Raw genomic sequence first — 6222 nt, forward strand, 5'->3', positions numbered from 1 at the left:
GGGAGGGAGGAGGGAGGGAGGGAGGGAGGGAGGGAGGGAGGGAGGGAGGGAGGAGGGAGGGAGGGAGGGACACCACAAAATATAACTCAAAATGAATCCCTCAAATGACAGTCTGGCTGAATCCATGTCGTTGTTCCTTGTGTTTGCTGTATTTGAATGTAAATGGATGTGTCTCACATGTCGTGGTTCCTTGTGTTTGCTGTATTTGAATGTAAATGGATGTGTCTCAACATGTCGTGGTTCCTTGTGTTTGCTGTATTTGAATGTAAATGGATGTGTCTAACAATGTCGTGTTTCCTTGTGTTTGCTGTATTTGAATGTAAATGGATGTGTCTCAACTTGTCGTGTATCAGTTTAGGGGTAAGGGATTCAGGTGAGGTTGTGTCACAAGTGGTCAGAACGGGGCGAGGAGTTCAGGACGTCTGGGTTCAGTGGTCATGCGAGGCGTTGTGATAGGATTTGAGGTAAGGTCAGGGTCTTACCTGGGATGAGCTTCGACAGAACAGACGATGTTGACTGTGTTTGTGTTCGTGTTCTGGTCATTTTGTGTACCAGGGGACATTTAGCTAAGCGTCTGCGTCAGTGGGTTTTACATGGGCGTCAGTGTGTAGGCCCACCTGGGATGTTCTCAGCCCTGTTGAGGTTGAATCTGCGTAGACACGTGTGTGTGTGTGTGTGTGTGTGTGTGTGTGTGTGTGTGTGTGTGTGGTGTGTGTGTGGTGTGTGTGTGTGTGTGTGTGTGTGGTGTGTGTGTGTGTGTGTGTGTGTGTGTGTGTGTGTGTGTGTAAACCCGTACCTGGGATGTGTTTGGCCCAGCCGATGTTGACCACCAGCTCGCGGTCAGCTAGGTCACACAGTGTGGTCAGGGCCTTGATGTCACTGTCGGGGACGGTAGGGTCAGGCATGGCGTAGATCTTCTCAGGCTCGGCCACCAGCAGGTGGGACACGATCTTGTTATCTGCAAGGCAGCCAAAGGGAACTGGGTGACCACCGAGAGAGAACAGAGACAGGGTCAAATCAACACACGCTCAAACATGGAGAAAACTCTGATCATTTATCACGCTGTTGTGCCCTACGCAATGGACGCGTGTGTGAGTTGATGTTAAAATCACAATCATTGTCGTTACACATGTACAATAGTCAATAGTTCTTCAACTGGTACAATATTTCTTCAACTGGTATTTTTGGCTCCAACATGATTCTATAAGGATTCTAAATGGTTCTATAACTGGCCCAGTGGTGGTTCTATAACTGTCCCAGGTTCTATAGCTGGCCCAGGTTCTATTCCTGGCGCAGGTTTCTATAACTGGCCCAGTGCTGGTTCAGTAACTGGTCCAGGTTTTATAACTGGCCAGGTTCTTATAACTGGCCCAGGTTTTATTACTGGCCCAGTGGTGGTTCTATAACTGGCCCAGGTTCTATAATGGCCCAGTGGTGGTTTATAACTGGCCCAGGTTCTATAACTGGCTTTAAGGCCAGGTTCTATAACTGGCCCAGTGGTGGTTTTATAACTGGCCCAGTTCTATAACTGGCCCAGGTTTATAATGGCCCAGGTTCTATAACTGGCCCAGTGGTGGTTCTATAGCTGGCTCAGGTTCTATAACTGCCAGGTCTATACTGGCCCAGGTTCTATAACTGGACAGGTTCTTTAACTGGCCCAGTGGTGGTTCTATAACTGGCCAGGTTCTATAACCTGCCAGTGGTGGTTCTATAACTGGCCCAGGTTTATAACTGGCCCAGGTTCTATAGCTGGCCAGATTCTATAATGGCCCAGGTTCTATAACTGGCCCAGTGCTGTTCTATAACTGGCCCAGTGCTGGTTCTATAACTGGCCCAGGTTCTATAACTGGCACAGGTTCTATATTGACCCAGTGCTGGTTCTATAACTGGCCCAGTTTCTATAACTGGCCGTGGTGGTTCTATAACTGTCCAGGTTAATACTGTCCCAGGTTCTATAACTGTCCAGGTTCTATAACTGGCCAGTGTCATCTAAAGCAAATAACAATGCTCTGAAAATTCTAGTACATACGGGGGAGAGTGGGAATTGGAAAGAAGTGAGCCTAGTTGGTGGATAGACAAGATGCATTGTTTCACCAGAGACAATGAGAATAAAGGCTATTAGGGATGGTGGCGGGGGAAGTTTAAATACACATCGTATGGTTTATCATGTAGCTTTAATGTCCAGTAATTATTATACATGTCAGGTTTATATGGAGTTATCCTTAAACAAACAAGCTTAAAATCATAGTACAGGTATAAAAAAAACCATTTTAGAGCAGTCTCACACAGAAGAATAAGACTGGAGAGTCCGAGAAAGCATAAAAAAACCAAAACAATTCCAATGGAATCAAATTGCGATGAGCTGAGGACAATTTAGTGGCAGTCTCACTCCTGTATTCAAATGAATCTGCTGCTTAATCATGCACCAGATGATAGATGACCATGATGAGCTAGTGAACCCAAATACACCGAGAGAGGAGAGAGGGGGAGGGCTGGGAGACAGACAGGGGAAGAGAGGAGGGGGGGGGGCTGGGAGACAGAACGGGGAGAGAGGAGGGGGGGGTGGGCTGGGAGACAGACAGGGAAGCGAGGAGGGAGATAGAGATGGGCGGAGAGATAGAGATGGGCGGAGAGAGAGAGATGGGCGGAGAGATAGAGCTGGGCGGAGAGAGAGAGATGGGCGGAGAGAGAGATAGAAAGAGAGAGAGGGGGGGGTTGTATATCGACCAGAGACGCCCCTCACTCCAGGGAGAGAGAGAGAGAGGGCTAGACTAGAGCTCTATCAGTCTGTGGCTAAATCTTATTTAATGTTTCCTTAATTACAATCAATGGCCCCCCATTTCAATCCCCCCAGCCTTTGTTATGTGTGGATAATCAATGTGGACGGCTGGGCTAGGCTGGGCTCTGTTAGGGCTAAGGGCTGTGTGTGAGTCTACAACTGTATCAGCTCAATAAGTGTTAACTCAGCTAAAACTATGGAGAGACAGCTTTGAATGTTTCTTTACTCGGAATATACTCTAACTACAGTTATATTTATTGTTGGGGCGCTATCAATAGTGTAGCCAGACTGTGAACATTGATACTGTCTCGCTTTTTATGTTGTACTCTGGCAATATTGTACTCAAGAGACAGACAGACATAGGTCATGTGCGAGACAGAAAGAGATGGAGAGAGAGTTGGTCAAAAAAAACGTAAAAAGCAGAAACTGAGGAAACGGGCTGTGTGCAGGGCAGAGAGAGAGAGAGTTGGTGATGAAGACGGGATAAAGAGGATCGAGGAATGAAGGGATGGATAGAGGTGGTGTAAAGCCTATGCGCTGGCTGACAGTAGGATCAGGATCAAGGGGGGTAAAGCCTGGGTGTTACTCCAGCAGCCAAATTCCTAATGTGATTTTCCCTCCAATAATTATTCTGATTATTTCTGCAGCTATCATGCAGCACAGCATATTGTGTTCCATGAGAATATTCTAGCATTAACTAAAAGGGCTTAGGGGACAGAGCTGGTAAACACCATGTGGGGAGATGGAGAGTAAGAGGAGAGAGGAGAGAGGGAGAGAGAGAGGGGAGAGAGAGAGAGGAGAGGGGAGAGAGGAGAGAGGAGAGGGGAGAGAGGAGAGAGGAGAGGAACAGAGATAGCGTCTGTCTGTTTGCCCAATGAGTGGCAGATGGCTGGTGAGAGAAGGAGAGAGAAAGAGAGGGAGAGCGGTAACGTTGGTTTGATACGAAAAAGTACAAAATGTATGCACTCACTACTGTAAGTCGCTCTGGATAAGAGCATCGGCTAAATGACTAGAAAGTAAATGTAGTGATGTCTTTGCCAGATTGGATTAAATCTGGATTAGGCCCCTCTCTCTTTTCAAATCCATCTCTATTTCTTTCCAATGTTGTTTCATCACTTGCCCTTGCGTTCTCATACAATCATTTTCCCTCTCAGAAAGTTACACTCTCAGAAAAACCCTCCAAGGTGTAATCATGTGTATAACTACCGGGAAGCAATCTCCGCAATATCTGTGTGTGTGCTTCAAAGTGTGTGTGTGTGTGTGTGTGTGTGTGTGTGTGTGTGTGTGTGTGTGTGTGTGTGTGTGTGTGTGTGTGTGTGTGTGTGTGTGTGTGTGTGTGTGTGTCCTTACATGGCTTTTTGGGAGGCAGGGCCAGTTGAGGGTTGAGGTAAGGGCTGTTCTCAGCGTCTATCCGGCGCTTGTACTTCTGTCTACCACCACGCACCCGGTCCAGCCGCACACCTAGAAAGAGACAGACAGGGACAGACAGACAGACAGACAGACAGACAGACAGACAGACAGACAGACAGACAGACAGACAGACAGACAGACAGACAGACAGACAGACAGACAGACAGACACAGGTTAGAGATTAAACAGTTACACATGCGCAAAGATAGATCATAACCAGGGAGAAAGAGAGGAAATGGATGTGTGTGTTTTGGGATTGTTCTGGTTGTTATCATCCCTGTATAACAGTGTCCTGTGGCCTTAGCCAGTCGCTCATTTATCAAGGTGCTATAGCAGTAAAATATATCTAGTCGTGTTTCTCTCTCTCTCTAACCCCCCCTCTCTCGCTAGTCTTTCCACCTTAAAGACCTATCTCTGTCTTTAATTAATTGACACACAAAGGAGCCCTAATTTAATTATGCACAGCTCTCCTGGGATTGGCTGTTTCCTTGGTTACCACTTAAAGGTGGACAGGGAGAGGCCCATGTTATGTTGGGATGAGAGAGGAGAGGAGATAAGAGCAGAGGAGATAAGAGCAGAGGAGAGTAGGTGTAGTGGAGGTTCCTGTTCCTCTAGAGAACTCTCTGCAGTCAGAGACAACGGGCTGAATTTAGAAGTTTCTAAAGGAACCACACACACACTCATGAACGCACCCCCCAAACACACACCTTTCTCTACCTTTCTACCATGGTTGATTAAAAAAATGAACCCACACACACTACTCTCCCCCCAGAATAGACGGGGGTCTTAGTAAGATGTCACATTAGTGACATGGTGAGTTTCTAGCGTAGACAGAGAAATGTCAAGGTCCACGACACAGAGCTGTTGTCAGCCTCTACTGCTAACGAGCTGTAACCAGATACACTCAGTCACACGCACACACACAAACAAACCTACAGTGCCTTGAAAAAGTATTCACCCCACTTGGCGTTTTTCCTATTCTGTTGCATTACAACCTGAAATTTAAATATATTTTTATTTGGATCTCATGTAAAGGACATAGACAAAATTGGTGAARTGAAATWAAAAAAATAACTTGTTTAAAAAACTGATACATAATAAAAAACGGAAAAGTGGTGCGTGCATATGTATTCACCCCCTTTGTTATGAAGCCCCTAAATAAGATCTGGTGCAACCAATTACCTTCAGAAGTCACATAATTAGTTAAATAAAGTCCACCTGTGTGCAATCTAAGTGTCACATGATCTGTCACATGATCTCAGTATATATACACTTGTTCTGAAAGGCCCCAGAGTATGCAACACCACCACCAAGCAAGCGGCACCATGAAGACCAAGGAGATCACCAAACAGGCCAGGGACAAAGTTGTGGAGAAATACAGGACAGGGTTGGGTTATAAAAAAATGTCCAAAACTTTGAACATCCCACAGAGCACTATTCAATTAATTATAAAAAAAAGAAAAAAAAAGAAAGGATAGGGCACCACAACAAATCTGCAAAGAGAGGGCTGCCCACCAAAACTCGCGGACCAGGCAAGGAGGGCATTAATCAGAGAGGCAACAAAGAGACCAAAGATAACCCTGAAGGAGCTGCAAAGCTCCACAGCGGAGATTGGAGTATCTGTCCATAGGACCACCTTAAGCCGTACACTCCACAGAGCTGGGCTTTACAGAAGAGTGGCCAGAAAAAACCCTGAGAACACCATCCCCACAGTGAAGCATGGTGGTGGCAGTATCATACTGTGGGGATGTTTTTCATCAGCAGGGACTGGGAAACTGGTCAGAATTGAAGGAATGATGGATAGCGCTAAATACAGGGAAATTCTTGAGGGAAACCTGTTTCAGTCTTCCAGAGATTTGACTGGGACGGAGGTTCACCTTCCAGCAGGACAATGACCCTAAGTATACTGCTAAAGAAACACTCGAGTGGTTTAAGGGAAACATTTAAATGTCTTGGAATGGCTTAGTCAAAGCCCAGACCTCAATCCAATTGAGAATCTGTGGTATGACTTAAAGATTGCTGTACACCAGCGG

General features: G+C 46.1%; 1 pseudogene; it reads right to left on the reverse strand.

The window, feature by feature from the left end:
- Positions 1-384: 384 nt before the first annotated feature.
- Positions 385-6222, reverse strand: part of LOC112073190 (estrogen-related receptor gamma-like) — a 58553-nt pseudogene continuing 52715 nt past the window's right edge.

Source organism: Salvelinus sp. IW2-2015, unplaced genomic scaffold (genome assembly GCF_002910315.2).
Source record: "Salvelinus sp. IW2-2015 unplaced genomic scaffold, ASM291031v2 Un_scaffold2183, whole genome shotgun sequence".
Lineage (NCBI taxonomy): Eukaryota > Metazoa > Chordata > Actinopteri > Salmoniformes > Salmonidae > Salvelinus > Salvelinus sp. IW2-2015.